At 42.6% G+C, this 17,239-nt stretch overlaps 1 protein-coding gene across 5 annotated transcripts in view; it reads right to left on the bottom strand.

Moving 5' to 3' along the window:
• LOC115364632 (protein pim1-like) overlaps positions 1–17,239 on the bottom strand; it is a 329,092-nt gene that overhangs the window by 280,258 nt on the left and 31,595 nt on the right. The window contains exon 3 of one of the 5 annotated variants that reach the window (XM_030059142.1): positions 7,165–7,246. The exons of the other annotated variants lie outside the window; for them this stretch is intronic. The gene's annotated coding sequence lies outside the window, so the exon portion shown is untranslated. The remainder of the gene's footprint in view (positions 1–7,164; positions 7,247–17,239) is intronic. 5 annotated transcript variants of the gene reach the window in all.

A 17,239-nucleotide genomic window follows, 5' to 3' on the forward strand; every position in this document is an offset into this window, starting at 1 on the left:
CAGTGGCCTAAGGCATTGCCACCTATAATAAAAAGCCGCACTGTATATCAGGATATGTTACTCGCTCCTGCACAAATGAACTGATTACTTTTTCCTACTCCCTTTCCTCTTGTAGTAGTTCATACTTAGAGCGATCTTTCTCCAGGAAGTCTCTTTTTAATTCAATAGCTAGCATAAAATGTACAAGTGATAAAACCAGTCATTTGTTCTGAACATGAGGTGAGCTGCCTGAGCTGCAAGAATCAATGAGAGGGAAACAAACCCTGAATCCAGAGCTTAGAGAGAAGCCCGTCCCAAGCCACTGATCTCTCAAAAAGCCCCCTGAATAAGCTGTATCAAGATGTAAAGACAAGGCTGCAGCCATGGCTTTGCCTGCAACGTCCTTCAAGGGCAACACAAAAGAGAGGCGGGCAACAAAGAGCCTGATGAAGTGGCTAATGCCCTGGCATGCCCCAACAGGAGCAGCAGGGGGGCGGCCAGGGGGCGGCTACATGGGCACGCCTCACTGCCCTGCCTGGCCCTTGCTAAAGCATCAACCATCCTCCCAGGGTCATTAGACTAAGCACTGCAGAGCCAGGAGCAATATCTGTAATTGCAACAGGCCAGATCAATATTGGAAAGTAAAGAAAAAGAAAAAGAAAAGAAAGAAAGAAAGAAAGAAAGAAAGAAAGAAAGAAAGAAAGAAAGAAAGAAAATAAATAAATAAATAAATAGAAAATAGGAAAAATGCCCTCGCTAGTAGACTGGGGACTGCTAAAGAATTAATTCCCGCCACATCTGGGGGGATGGTGAGTCCAAGCATCAAACATCATTATTCTAGAAAGTTCCTAATCAGCATATTAATGGCGGCACATTCACTGAGGAAGTTTCTATTATTTCAAAGTAAAATAGTTGAAATAAGCCATTGACTCTTTTCACTCATGAAAATATTATAATTTATATAAGTGATCACTCTAAAAAGTAGAACTTTCCTTTCTCTACAGGCCCCCCCAAACATCAGCATCAATTCCCCGACCAAAAGTACCCCTTTAAATGCAAAACATTTCCACTATCGAGGATTATGCTTCCTTTCAGGATATACGAGAAAGCCTTTGTGAAAATATGATGATGAATTCATGGGTCTAAAACTCTGGGGTAGTTTTTACATCGGCAAAAAACGGAGGGAGGGGAGGAGAAAAATCACCTATTTGGATGGCATACATTACCATTACTCTTGTATTGTGTCTCCACTTTTCATAATGACGGGGATAAGTGTCCTGCTCCAAATGCGTATCCGCTGACAATGGAGGCAGACATTACTTGGTTAAAAGCTCAGGGTCCTGTGGGTAAAGAGGCCCAGAGAATAAAGAGTATCCGTCATGGCTAACGAGCTATAAGGATAGCACATTGCCTTTATAAATCACTAGATCTTGCTGTTTATTTAAATTCATTGGTGCCTCATTATAACTGAGCTATGCACCTTTAGGTCCGAGTTGATTAGGAGTGCCATAGCTCAAAATGGCTTTTAATTCAGTGAAACGTAGCTCTGACCTTGGTGCCGTAACCCTGACTAAAACACGCAGCGACTCCCACATTAATAATGATGCTACCTTTACTGGGCCGCGGAGCCGCGCCGCTGCTACTTAAAATATGTATTATTAGTTACCAGCGACGGCACATTTATCACACCAAATTACCCTTCGGTGTAAAACTGCTTAATTCTGGGTCCCTGTACCCCTCTGCACTATTACCTGCTCTTTAGAAAGGCCCGGAATTAAATGTGGGGATGAAATGTCAGGGTAATGGGGAAGAGGATGCGGGTCGATGGGATGCACACTTGATCATTCCCCAGTGGCCTTCTCCACATCCAGACGATATACCGAATGTGTCTTCCTCATAAAGGGAATTCTACATGGCCATGCTTTGCAGACCTTTAGAAGACGTAATATGAAGGGTACTTCTTTGAAATATACTTTATACCAGTCATTAATATTACATGCAATACTATCCACTTTATGTGAGCTTGAATGAGGACTTTATACTCTAGGTATCAAGTTTTTATTAAATATTTATCCCATAAGCAGCAACTTCAGATAAGCAAAGAAAACTGAAGAATCCATAAACTTTTTTTTTTTTTTTTTTTTTTTTTTTTTTTTCACTCACTTGGGCATTTAGGCAGACAGACACTCCTGTGACGTGGATGAACACATGCAAACATGCATGCACACACAGAAACACACACACACCTCCAGGCTATGGTAGACAGACACAGGAAAGCAGCCTGCAGCCACTAAACACTTGTCATTGTTTATCCCCTGTGTGCCCACCAGAGACTGATTACTTTGACCAATCGGCTAAATGATTAGATCAATTAGGTGCTTTGGAGTGGGCATCAACAGCGGCCTGCTGCAGCCTCAAGACCTGTGGGACCCGGCCCATCAGAACCGCCTCATTAGGTTCTCTGGACTCTACCCAACATCTCACCACAAAGACAAGGATAGAGGGTTGGAGGAGAGGAAGACAGCGGGGGGCAGAGAGAGAGAGCGAGAGAGAGAAGACAAAAAGAAAAGACTAAACTTCAATAGGTGAATTAGATGCATTCCTACAGCAAAGCACCCCCTGGGATCAATTGTGTTTATGGGATGCAACATCTCACAAACATGTAAAAACAATACAAAGTGATCTAACAGCAACATAAGTGGGTGTATTTTGAGTGTTAGCCATATAATCCATTGTTATGAGACCAATGGGAATGCCTTGGTATACAGAATTTCTTTTCTCTGAGGGTAACATCAAACAGTCCAGTAATAATTTAGATTACCAGGGGCAACACTATGTGGGGTTTAAAGAGGAACACAGACAGTGCTGGCATAAACACATTTCTGATATCAAACACAGCCGTACAGTACATAAATATATGCACAATACATTAATGGTTTCTGCTCATCTGAGCAAGTGGCAAGGCTGGAGCAACGAGGGAAAAGAGAGACGTTACACACGTTCCATCAGATGTCGAATCAATTAGTCACAACCATCTTCCAGAGTCAGAAATAACCACTCGTCCTGCCGTCCCCGGGGAGTGAGGGATAGGCCCGGGCAACAGAGGAGGAAAGATGGGAGAGGATCCAGAGATCCAAAAGGGGGGTAAAAGGAAAAAGGGAGAAATGAGAGAAAAGGAGAAAGAGGGGATAAATAATGCTGTCTGTTCCATACTGCACATTTTGGTGTCTCTATTTTCCCTGGATTTCCATACATTCATACTGCTCTACAGTCTCACAGCAGAGGTGCTTTGCATATCAGAGGCCACTCATTTTGCACATTGCTAACACTCCAGTCATTAACATGTGATGACGTTATCTTCCTAATCGCACTACAGAGGGTTTCCTCCGTAATGTATACAGTGCAACTGAAGCACAAGTCTCATGCCCTTGCTGACAATATCATGGTTTTCATTGGGTTGCTGTTTGTGTCTTTCTCTCACCACAAAGCCTTTAATCTTTTAATCTGCAGCATAAAGCAAGTGTATACAACATTGAGATCATGTGACCACTTTGCTAAAAGGTAAAGAAGCATGATTATTCCATGTAAAGAGAAACACAATGGAGATCCTTTCCCCGCAGGCTAAAAATAATCTAAGCTGTCGTGTAGGTGCACAAATAACGGCCTTCCACCTGAATAGTACCCATTATTACTGGGCTTCTGAAGTTGTTAGCAGATAAATCTGTTTCTGTTTAAATCTCTCTTCAGCAGTGGTATTGAGAGGGGGTGTTATTGTATCTGCTTAGATTTCCTCCTTGCTTTAGTAATCTCCCCTAAACAGCTGGATTAGAGCAATTTGCACCATGTGTGGAACAGAGAAAAATAAAGACTGAATAACATTATTTAAAAAGCACTTACTTTCATGTTCATTAGGATCTATGTTCAAAAGAGAATCGCGAGAGTTCGTCATCTGAAATGGAGATAGATAGCATAGTTGAAGTGTCAACATAATTTAGATTTAAGGATAGCTTTTAGCATTGCGGAGGAATAAAATTAAAACTTTACTGCATAAAGCGAAGCAGTCAACAAATGGCTGAAGGTAACCTCGATATCCGTGTGATAACTACATTTCTTGCACTCCACCTTCTCTTTTCAAGAGAAATTTTAACAAGGTGCCTAGGCTCACGCATCCCCTTAATTTAAAGTGCTGCGAATAGCATCATTCAAAGTCCCTCTCATGTTAAAGTTTCAACAGTGAAATCTGTCTAATAAGGCAAAGACAGGGGCTCCCCAATGCATGCAGCTCCAACCAAGCCTCTGGGCATGAGCGTTGTTGTTTGTACATGGCCTCAACCCCTAGAGGCAGCGAGGCAAGAGACAGAGGGAAACAAGCAAGAGAGAGAGAAGGAGAGAGAGAGAGAGAGAGAGAGAGTTATAGCGGCAGAGAGGACTCTGTTGAAACCAAAAACACTGCAGAGGAGGCCACAGGCATCCCACAATCCCCTCTGATTCTGTCTGTCATTTTCCCAGGCTGCGGTGCGGGCTTCTTGTTGGCAGGGGTTGGCAGCGAAGCGTCGGCGAGAGGCGTCGGAAGGCTCTGGTCCCCGCTCTGATTCCGCCACATTAGATGGCGTGTGTTTGTGCCCCAGGGATCGCAGCGCCTCAGCCTGTGTTTGGGGTACTTTGTCAGATGACTCAGTGTGTGTGATTTATGAGCTCTGGAAAGGTTGCATTTCCAGCACGCGTGGACGTCCGCATGGTAAATGGAGAAGTTCTGAATTTATTAACATACAATGAATGATGATTAATGTTTTGGTATAGATCATGCTCTCTTTTTAGATGTCTTCGCGTGTGGGTGATATATGCAGCAATAAAAAGATATGTATGTACTCAAAACCACATTGTGTGAGTGTCGGGTTCATGGCTGTTTTAAACACGTTCGCTGTGTGATGACGGTATTGGAAAGCTTTTTACAGTGTTCTTTGAAGTATCTCCATGGACATTTATATACACACACACAGCGCAAAGGTACTTCTTCTGCATGCATTAGCCTCACAGTGTGAACTGTGCTCTTCTTTGGCACAAGCACCTTGCATAGTCAATGAGAGAAAGTATAAATTAAGAACAGGGGAAACTGTGTGCAAAAGAATGCAATTTAGACCAATATCAGGATGCATTTAGAGATCCATTCGTCAAAATCCCCACCATTATTAACTTTTGTATTCTATAACACATCTTGTGTCTCCCTCATCAGCTTTTTCAATATCTTCTCAAATACATTACTGCCACTGTTGAGTGGGTATGTTCACCCTAGGCCAATTACTGCAGCGAACCATAAAGGTGAGCAGTGTTGAAGAGGGTTTTGTTATATATTTGCCTTTAAAACCCAGACCCCCCCACATGCAGGGTACACAGAGAATGTCAGACATCTTTGTGAAGGCAAAGACAACAAAGGAATCTATATGCAGAGGCATGTGTCTGACAGGTTTTTGGGAGTACGTCAATATATGTGAATGAGAGTGAACGAGAGTCTACGTCTACCCACATGTTTTCATCCTGAAATGACGAATCAAGGCCGACTTCTACTTATGCAATGACCTTACTATTTCACCCCTAGAATGAGGCTGAATATTGCTCTTTGCCTGCATATGTGAGAAAAGGCGGTTTGGTGAAGTGACCGTTCCATTGTGGAACTAAATAATCAAATGTGTGTGTGCGCATATCTTGACTTGGCTGTAAATATGTGTGCCTTGTGTGTGTCTGTGTGTTTTTACGGCATGACTACATATGTATGAATGCATGTATGTATGTATGTTTGAGACTGTGCATGCACGTGCATGTTCTTCTGGGCTGACTACAAATGTATGTGGTTGCTGTCAGAAGAAGCTGACTGGTGATGAGGGATGGAGAGAATCAGAAACACATTGGGCTGGGAATGGGGTGTGAGCCGCAGGGTCGCCCTGGCACAAAACACGACTGCCTCGCACATCATTACCCTCATCCCCCTAATGCGCACAACACTTAGAGCTACAAACAGGCCTGACTCCAGAACACACACGTAGGCACACGAACATAAAGAGCTAGGCACTCGCACGCCGGCATATACACACAACACATACACAGATGCATGAATACAATTCATCAATGTGCTAAAAGAATAAAATCAAATTAATTGCTCTGAGTTCGGCCTGATATGATATGAAACACTTCAATCAAACCATTCATGATTCTTAAAAACACCTGATGATGCAATATAAAAAAAATATGTAACTGACTACATAAACTAATTACAACTTTGTCTTTTTTTAATATAATAAGCAATTTTAAAGTAGTTCTGTTGTCACATTGTCACATGCTATTGCACGTGTATATTAAAGGATATAATATTTTGGCCTAAAGGAATGAATGGTATCATTGATGCGAATTGCTGTTTGCAAACTTAAGTCAAATTTAAACATTCTACAAAGTAAAAATTTAGTTGTCAACTAGAGAATCGTGAATTGAACTTAATTGATGGTAAAGCTGCAGTAAGTATTTTTCTGACCACAAGAGGGTTTTGAGAGTTCAAACAGAGTCAGTCCTGCTTCCAGGTTTATGTTAAATCGCTTACAAAATTACAAAAAATATGTTTTTGGGATGGAAATGAGTAATACATTTCATTCTCACATGGCTCTTGCTGGATTACTACCTCCAATTTGAAAATGTGGTAAAGCTCAAGCTACAAGGTAAACAACTGCTTTGAATGAACATTTTGTGTCACTGAAGCGCTGATTGCAGTGACAGAGGTACTCGTGCAACTGATCTGAAATTTGGATAATGTTTATCTGCAGAATGTTTGGTTTGAGAGATGCTTTGCTGAAATTCACCAAAATGGGTCATTAGGTGTTGGTTCATATAATTAGTATCCATAAAGCCCGGGATAGTTTCAGGATTGTTAATAGGCTCTGAAAATCACTTATTGCAGGTTTAAACCAAAGAATCACACCCCTAATACATACTTGTACAATATTCCAGGCCTTAACTGTACCATGTCTGCAACTAAAACTTTCTTGAGTATGAAAGCATTTGAGTCTCAACATCAATAACACCAGCTCCAGAGAGGAAAAACAACTGCATGGCATTACAGGTGTTTTCATTTTGAACATGTGAGTTACAGTGGGTTGGTGGAAGTATTTTGCGATGGTGTAGTGACTTTCTGAAGCCTACCCTTAACAAATTATCCCTGGAGAGGGTGCTTCCTTACACACTCCGATCAGTCCCCATTGTGAGAACACATCCACTGCATTTGCTACAAAAAAGAAAAAAAGAGAACCATTTCAAACAGAATTGAGCTCCACTGGGAAAAGTATACCTATTCAGCTGCAAGACCTCCGTAAAATCACAGTAGTTTCACACTGTAACGGATGCCTTCCTCCCTTCTTGCTGCATGAGAGGTTTTAAGAATGGTGGGATCGAGGGAGCAGTAGGGCAGAGAAAAAGGAGGGAGGAAGACGGAGAGAGCAGGAGATACGATGCAGAAGAGTGGAAGGGAGAGGTAAGCCAAGCATAAAATAACTTCAATCTAACATCCTCTCAGTGGGGCGGTGGGAGGCAAATAGCAATCCCACCAATGCCGTGTACTCAGGGGGGGTTCCCCCCACCTCTCACTGACCCATAGAGAAGAGGATCATGGGAGAGCAGGGATGAGACAAACCCACTTCAATTAAGGCGCGGCGATGTCTCGTCAGCGTGGCAGATGAGGTGTCAGGGAGTTCAGCCGGGGATAGATCATAGGGAAAAAGCAGTTCCTGGCTCAGCACAGTCAGGGTCTTGCATGCCTTGAACCTTTCTCTCTGCTCCTGTTTTTTTTTTTCCTCTCCGCCTTTCTTTCAGTGCACGGTACACGTTTATAATGCTGGGAATTCGGCTTTCCTGCAGGGTGGGTCTGGCAGGGATGTCGACAAACCCACCAGTGTCCCCTTCTCGCAGGATTCTAGGACTGTGGGATAGATAAACTCCTTATCGAATTTGTGCATTAGCAGTGAGCCGCCTCAACACACCTGCAAATGACATTTAAAGGTCAAAGCGACATGTACGAGTGTTAGGAGGGCGGGTAGTCTCACGCTACATATTATGGGGCATCGAGATTGCTAGGGGAAGCAGGGAGCCAAATCAGAAGAATGTATGTTTGAGAGAGAGAGAGAGAGAGAGAGATGACTAAAATGAGCTGTTTCAAGAGGGTAGTCATAAAAAAACCTGCACTGAGAACAGTGCCAAGTTGCCAGGTTGCCTTAATCACCGAGGGAAATCAACTCATTGTGCTAATAAAAAAAACATGCTATTTTCGCAGTGCATCACACCATTCAAGATCCACTGCTGCAACGGGAAAAGTGTGCCATCTTATACAGAGAAAGAGATTGTCTTTAAAGTGAGGAAGGCCGGGGGGGCCACAGCAGGGGGGCACACGCTGGGAGACCCTGAGATATTCGCACGCCCGTTCCTCTGCCAAGGATTTCCAGGAGATATCTCTGTCTGTGATTAGATTGACATTACCATAATATCAGCTTTGTCACCTCGCAGGCCAATTGTTAAGGAAAAGTGCCATCCTTTCCTCTTTTCCCAGGCAGGCATCAAGCAGGCAGGCAGGCAGGCATCCCAAGGTATAGAAGCCGCTTTCTGTTCTGTCTCGCTCTCTCTCTCCCTCTCTCTCTCATCTCTCCCAACCCACACCCCCCCTCCTGTGAAGCTCCGCTTGGGAGATACAAGCTGGATTTGGCCCGCATCCTTGCCTCTTCCCCAACACTCTGCCTGGCTGCCTGGTGTCAGAGCGCCAACTCTCCCGGCCCAGCTGCACTGATTAGCACAGGCAGATTATTAGCCAGGCATCTCCTGGAAGCACTGCGTACTTCTTTATATGTCACCCCCCCACCCCCACCCCCCTTTTTTTTGTTTCACTTTCAAATCCTTGTGTCCCATACAGTATATATACTGTACAGGCCTAATCGTCCCTAATCAGCCTGCAAAAGATGCAAGTGCAGGAGAGAAATAAAGAAATAAACAATTAACTTGACTTTAAAATTGAGCCCCAAGTGTATAGAGGATAAGGGATAAGACAGCGGGGTTTAGGTGACATGAATTTATTATTACTGCTTGTGGATAAATCAGCAAAAAATGATTCATCAGCACTGTGAAAAGAGCCCTCTCATCTTTCATTCCTTGTCTGTCTTTTCTTCTTTCTCTCCCCTTCTTCCTCTCCCCTCCTCCACTGTCTAGCACCTGTCCTGCTGCCAAGATTTCACCTCCCAAACCCCGGGAAGTGGGCATCCCGCTCTCAAACTTGTGCAATGCCTTATCTGTTCCCCACACACTAACATCCAGCATCTCAGGCATCCTTCTCGCTCTGTGCCAGAAATATGCCTGCTTCTCTTTCTCTCTCTCTCTCTCTCGCTCCCTCCCTCTCTCTCCCCACTCGCCATCACACTCTTTCCCTCTCTCTCTCTGTCTCTCTCTCTCTCTCTCTCTCTCTAGAGCTTTGCATTTGAAATTGAACAGACACACAGCCAATTTATCATAGGCTGACACGTGTCATGTCCAAGGCCTAACCACAGGGACTTACAGTAGGCATTGCATTTATCCCCTTTGTTGTCAGCGAGGACCTAGACAATACCAGGAGCTATTAAAAAAGGGGTGGAGAAGGAGAAAGGGAGAGAAGTAGGGGAATGAGAAAGGTGAGCGTATACCACTAAACATCAGCTGGGATTGCATGCATATGATGTTTTTCCCTCTCAAAGGTTAGAGACCCCTGCGAAGTTGGAGCAGCACATTTTCCTCGCCAACAATCAGCTGTCTGGCAATGCAAGGCATCTGCGTACGGCCCTGATGCAAAGCCAAGACAGGCATGAGAAGGGATTGGGCAGAGAGTTAGCACAATATGGGATCAGACCTTTGTGCAGAGGTTCACACTGTAATTTGAGTTGCAATGCTGCGGCGCAATGGCAGGAGAGTTTATTTTTCATTACATCCAAAAACACCAGGAATAATATAGGAAAATAAAGCTCAAGCGTTTTTGCTCAAGGTTTTTGCAAAGCCAGAAAAAGAAGGACCTCTTTAGAAAAAAAAGAAGCCAAAAATAAAAAGAGGACCTATCCTAATGCCAACTGAAAAATGCCCCTGGGAAAACATTTAGGAAAAATATGAACTACATAAAGAAGCCTAGAAAGTTCACTCCTGGTTCCGAAGCTGCCATTTAGATGCTTTCATAAGGCACAAAAAGAGCAGGAGAGATACTTAAAGGTAATCACTCCTGAGACATGAAAGAGGACAAAACTGTTAATGTGCATCATATAAAACCCCTTTCTGTTTAATCACTTTATCGCTGTATTATCGCTCCTCTCTTTGAACAGGTTCTTTAAAATAACACAAGTCCTTATCGTTATACTGTGTGGAGGAGGCAGGGAAGATGACCCTGCCTGATAATACTGTCACTTCAAAGAATGTATATATTCTCTTTATGCAGACTAGGTGGAAAAGATAAAGAGAATGGGGACAGAGGCTAATGAGATGAGGGAGGTGTGTGTGTGTGTGTGTGTGTGCGAGAGAGAGAGAGAGAGAGAGTGTGTGTGTATGTGTGTGTGTCTGTGCAATAAAGTTATGAGCCACAAGGTTATTAATTGACGTCTTACACATTCATAGGCTTACACAGATTGGCCCATTCTACTTAAACACTATGCTATTTGGTGTGAATGTTGAAAAGGTTGTCTGTGGGGAATGTATATTAAACTCCATGAGTCTGACTTTATCAGACAGACAATCCTCATAATGGTCAAAGCAACTTGAAAGACAGTACCATCCTCCACCTCTCAAAGGCAGCGTCTATGTTACAACATCATACATCTTGGCTTGTGACGAACTACTAGACCAACGGACCAGCGAATGTGAGAGCCACTGAGACTGTTCATTACCCAGTGGTAAGTGACCTTTTACAAAGTAGCTTTGGAAGCCATTTTGGCTCCTCCAGTAATTAACAAGTGGTTATGCATGGGAGACAATTAATGGAAGGTCAAGTGTTCGCCTGCTACCCTTTTCTGGATGCCACCGGGCCCCTGACACCAAATTTGAAGTTCAGAGCCCATGTAGTCTCTGCTCCTGTCTGGTTTTCCAAATGCATCTCCGCACGTGGGAATAAGTCACCTCTGTGGTCTGCAGTGTGAGGTAGACAAAGCCTTTGGTTTGCGTCTAGACTTAAAGAAAAGAAAGCATAATGTGCGGCTCGGTAGCTAAATATCACATATGAATCTAATAGCGGCGCTAGGCAAAGAAGGAGAGCGGATGAGAAACTGAAGAGAGACCCTGGAGTTTCCTTGTGTAATGTCGAGTGTCCTCACTGTGTGCACACTGAAGCTTTCATACTTGGATATCAGCTGAATGACGACAGAAATAAAGCCAAGCCACGAATGGCTACTTTAGTGGCTACTCAAAACAAGAGAAAACTCACCGCTTACACATTCAGAGTTGAGTTAGTGCATTGTTGAATTATTCCGCTCTTGCGGCCTTGTATATTTTCTAGATTTTTTTTCCCTCCTCTTTCATTCTGTGGAGGCTGATGTTGACTGCTATTAAATTTCCCCCGAGGGCACACTCCTTCACTCACATGCTCCTATCAAATGAGCCAACAAAGCATATCAGGGTGTCGTGTCTGTGAAACACTGCATCACCTTTGTTCACCCTTCATCAACCCTCTGCCCCCCCATGCTATTACCTCAGGACTATTCCCTATTCCCTGCTTAACCCTTGTCTACAGGACTGGTGTCACACAGCGCACCACTCTACTGCTCTCCATATTCCACAGCCCCTCACCTCGCCTGACACCCAGCACTCGCTTGTCACCTCTGACATACGCACACATACAAAAATGTGCTCCGATGCACACCCGCAACCATTGCTGCACGCATATACACACACACCTGCTGATGCACGCAGACATGCCATTACATTAGTAACCCACACAGACACATCCACACACACAAATGATTCGCCCGCGGAGGGTTAGACGTCTCCAGATCTTTGCCCTTCATGACAGCAGCAGCAGCATTTAATTGTCATTCCCAGTTAACTCTGCTCCCGCAACCCCACCCCAACACACACACATGCACAGACACTCTCTAACACACACTCACACACACACTGGCACACTAGTGAATGAGTTAACATTGGTGGGAGGGTGGCAGGAGAGAGTGGCATTGGGAACGTCTGTGCCAGTTGCCTGCCGACGGCACCTCTGGGATTGGTAAAGTTTGATTTGATGGCTTTCCCTGTTAATTAGGGTTTGGAGGTGACTCCTGAAATGGAAATGGGCAAAATGTTCAAAAAAAGATGTGCCAATTCCCACACACACCCCCCATCTCCACCTTCCAAAACATGTGACCCATATACTGGAATACCTAGTGAAGAAAAGTAGAACAATCAAGTCATTTGAAGTTATAGGCTACTCTTGTGTTTGTGTGTTTTTAGCCAACGTGGGTGGGGCAGTTCAGCGAAACTAATCATACAAAATAGGCTAAAGCTTGTATGTGAACAAAGTCAACAACAAATACGAGAACAAAGAAGTGAACAGTTCGCCTTTCATTTAATTGTGGGTACATATTTGTTTGAACAACATAATTTACACTTCAAGGAACACTGCCCCCTGCTGGCCTGGAGAAATGGTGCCAGTGCAAAGACGAGCTTCATAGTCAGTAACTAGTTCTGTCTTTTGCATGGTAAGTAGAAGAGGAGACAAGAAAACAATCAAGCAAGCACGCAAAAAAGAAAAAAAGAAAAGGGCCAGCTCATTTGTAACTTGTCAGCCTTGATATTTGATCACAGCGAGGAAGGGGGTCAGGAAACAACGCATCTCTCTACATAAGCCACCCTCCATACCCCCACCCTACTGCAAGGCCTTTTTACTGCAGACTGAGTCTTAAACACATGTAGTGCACAGTAGCTGAGCTATTTCTGAATTACCGTGGGCGTGGCGTCCTCCATTTTATTTTACAGCTGGCCGGGATGCCGTTGCAAGGAGGATACAGGAAAAAAAAAAAAAAACAAGGTCGAGCCATGCATCCACTGAGATGAGACACATACTGATGATAAGAAAGCATGCGCAGCCTTATGCTCTTACTTTACTGCACCTATCCAACATTACTGCTTCTTCTGCTGTCTGCCTCCTTCTGGCCATCCCTGCAAATCTTTTTTTTTTTTTTTTTTTTTTTTTTTTTTTTGGTTTCCACTGCTGCCTCTTTCTGTTTTCTACAGCTCTTACTTTGTGGTTCTCTATACTGTCAGAATCTCTCCTTCCATTGTCACTCTTAGAGTGTAGCAGAGGCTCCAAACCATACGGAACTGTCACAGTAGTCGAGATGAGCAAGGCAGACCTAAGTGGTGTGAGACCTCAACTTGTTAAGAGAAAAAAAACACAGTAAAAAAAATGTTTAATTGATATGTATGGTGTTACCTGAACTTCACCAGGTGATATGTGCCCCAAATATTGAGATGAAGGAAAGGCGTGGAGGGATGGAGGGGGGATGAGAGGTGAAGAAAGTAGGAAGAGAAAAGGGGAGTGAGGCGAGGAGAAGAAACAGATGAGGTGAGTGGGAGAGAGAGAGAGAGAGGAGGGGGTGATGGAGGGAGGGTAATGGGGAGTTGGGGGGGCACTAACAGTGCGCTGACAGCATGTAGAACAGTCACCAGATATCTTTAATCAGTGAAATGTATTTCCCTCCTGCTCCGCCCGGGAATTGTTCGGCGGTCAGACCTGCTGGGGCGACACAAATGAATCTTGGCGGAGGTGTGGACAAAGGCTGGCGTAAGGTTATGGCGTGTAGATGATTGGAGCTCCGCCGCTTTCTAAGGGAGCTGCCACATCCCACAGAGCGGGTGTCACAACCAGATGATGGGGACAGGGTCCCCGCTCTCCAACCAACAATGGCACGGGCAGAGCTGCTGGATTGTCGGCGCGGGAGCGTGTTTACATGCAACTGTGCACACACGCATGCACACACACACCACACCACACAGACATACATTCAAGCAGCCATATTGAATCTTGTGCTCAAAATATGGCCTCAATCTGAAATTACTAATCACCCAAAGAAAGCACATAAAACAGCTTGATGTGCAGACTTACTATATGGCATGTAAAAGAAACAAACAAAAAAAAAACTCTTACAAAAAAGGAATTATAAGGAATGTACAGTATAATGTGCACCTTACTTTCCTTTTTTGCAGCCATTCATGTGTTACTACTGCTCAGCATCATTCATCCTCTCACTATTTTCTTGTATCCATTCTTATATTAAATGAGAAAAATATCAACAATATAGCAACAACACGGCGGCAACAGCCAATTTTCTACTGGAAATAATTTCTACTACTATTCTATCATTCTGTTTTGACCTCTTAGGGGCATGGGCCTTACTCTAAAGCAAGGACAGAAGAAGGAAGAAATCTTTGCATTTCTTCAGCTCACAAAAATGAAATACCTTCATTATTTTTTTCTTCTGTTTATTAACAGGTTTTCTCTTCAACATGCCAAATATTTCCTTTGACCTTGTTTCAATGACTTTCATTAGGTTTATTCAGTGAGCCTGGATCTTTGATGCATATGTATTATACAGTGCTATCCTTGGCCACAAAAGCCCCAAGCATTGTAATTCAGAAGCCTGAAGACACCAAGGAAACTTTCCCTTTCTGCCTCTCAATAAATACATTTTTCAATTAATACTTTATATTCTGTAACTTAATTCATTTGACTATCTGGCTTGCCATTATTCTACCATGGCTCCTCTGTTAGAGGGGGACTGAAGGGGGGCAATTTAGACTTGTGCTGGCCACACTCTCCCAGCCAATCAGGGTGCAGGGGGTGTGGTCAGAAGCATATATGGGTGTGGCTTCCACTGCCCCACGACCCGAGCCCCTGAGGGAACCTCGCTCACACATGTCTTGTCTGTACTACACTCTTCAACCCATACCCTACCACCTTTTAATTGTCAATAAGCAAAATAATGTAAAAGGCAAAAATGTAAAAAGTGGTCTATGTATGAGTACTGCAGAGCAGCAGTGATACATACAGATAGAAAGCACAAATACAGATAGAAGGGGAAAAGGCGACTTTAAAGCAGAGGTCGAAGAAAAGGGTAATGCGCCGGGTGTGGAATTGTGAGGTACAAAAAGTGGAAAGGAGGGGAAGATGGTTGAGTGGAGGTGTGTGTGTGTGTGTGTGTGTGTGTGTGTGTGTCTGTGTATGTGTGAGGGTGAAGGGGTACGTGCATGAGTGTGTGCTGAGGCGAGAATGTTCTTAATGGGATACAGGTGACAACATGCTGACCAGAGCCACTGAACAATGATTACTCAGGGAGCTGGAGGTAGGGGTGTGTGTGTGTGTGTGTGTGTGTGTGTGTGTGTGTGTGTGTGTGTGTGTGTGTGTGTGTGTGAGAGAGAGAGAGAGAGAGGGAAAAAGGAGAGAGAGAGAGAGAGAGAGAGAGAGTACATAGAGATGAAATTTCAAAAGAAGGGGTATTTTCCAATCATCTTGCATAAAAAGTTGTATTCCCAGGGGTAAAAGTGGAAAGATCTTGCATGAAAAAAAAAAAAAAAAACAGATGAAGAGTGTCGCTTTGAAATGACGGTGACACTGACAAAAACCTGGCAGGGGCAGCAGAAGGGAGCAAAAAAAAAAAGAGAGGGACACTGTCTGAACCCTAACCACTACAAGGAGTTGCTTGACAGTTTTGTTTTTATATCAAATTAATTTATTATCGGTTGAATTAAAATTAACTTTTATTTATTTATTCAACTGAAACACAGCCTTAAATTGATAACCATTATCCATAATCTATCAGAGAACGTTCCTTATTTGAGTGGTCATACCTCAGAAACAGTAATAAATTCATCAATCATAAATTAATAAATTTGATCATGTGCATAATATATTATTATTATTATTATTATTATTATTATTATTATTATTATTGTTAGACACAGTAGTAGTAGGATTATTATTAGTAGTAGCAGTAGTAGCAACAGTAATAGTATAACTATGTATCATTGTTTGCTTCACTGCACAAATGGACAACTTTCATCTGTACCAACATTAAGTTGATTTTAAAAAACATTCTCCCTTAACTTATAATTAAAAATCACATAAAATGAAGGTTAAGGATTTAGCAGAAAGCATGCAAATAATAAAATCAAGACAACTTCGGTGTAAAGTGTGACTTTGAATTAGAGAGGTTCAAACTGAAAGCATTAAATATCTAGTTATTTTATTAAATGTCAAATATACACACACACACACACACACATATAAACACACACACACACATAAGCAATTGTAAGAAACATTACAATTAATTCTACATTAGGCCAAACAAGTCATCTGCAAATTTATGAATTGTAACAGTATTAGTAGAAAATAAACTTGCACATAGTATTTGGGAAATGAAACAAAGGCAAGTTAAGCACAAGTCCTGGAAATCATTGTTTGAGTAGTAGAGCTGAAAAACCTTGTTGAAAACAAATCTAATTTAGCTTATTAATACTTGAGTCCCAGGATACATTCACATGTTTGAAATATTTATTTTTTATGAAAGAAAGTTTTTTCAGTGTTTTTGTTATATGAATTTGGATTTATAAACAGAGATACTTAGACCATATTTAGGCTTTTTTGTTTAGTAAATTAAGTCATCACATGAAATAAAAGCAAAACAAGCTTTCAGCCTAAGTTAGGTTTGACTGGTTGATTGTTCACTTTGATCCTTCTGCAGATGATGAAAATGTGAACAGTATTTACCACTGGTTGTTTTCATTAGGGTTTCTTTGTGTTTACCTTGACCCCAGCTTTTCCACCTCTCATTTCTTCTGAGATGAAAATTATTGAGTTGATGCACTGCCAATGTAATTTTATGTAGTATGTCTGAGTGTTTTTGAATTATTCTAAAAGGCTCGTCAAAATTAATGAAAATATTTGTAAGGTAACTTTGTAATTCCTCTGACTTCTGAACAAGTGTTGTGGTGCCAAAAGCACATCATTTATCACAGCATAATTTTCTTTCCAGTGGCATCCCCACAATGGAAATACAACGTTCTGTGGACCATTGGTGCCCCCTAGTGTTAATTATATGACCTATTGATTGGATCAACACCGATTAAAATTATGTCCAATCAATAGCAGCTGCAAGGAAATGCACCTCCTTTCACTTCTGCGATCATTTTACTCTCAAGTGTAGAAAATTACACTTGATTTTACTATAGATTTATTTATTTA

This window comes from Myripristis murdjan, chromosome 9 (assembly GCF_902150065.1).
Source record: "Myripristis murdjan chromosome 9, fMyrMur1.1, whole genome shotgun sequence".
NCBI classification, from domain to species: Eukaryota; Metazoa; Chordata; class Actinopteri; order Holocentriformes; family Holocentridae; genus Myripristis; species Myripristis murdjan.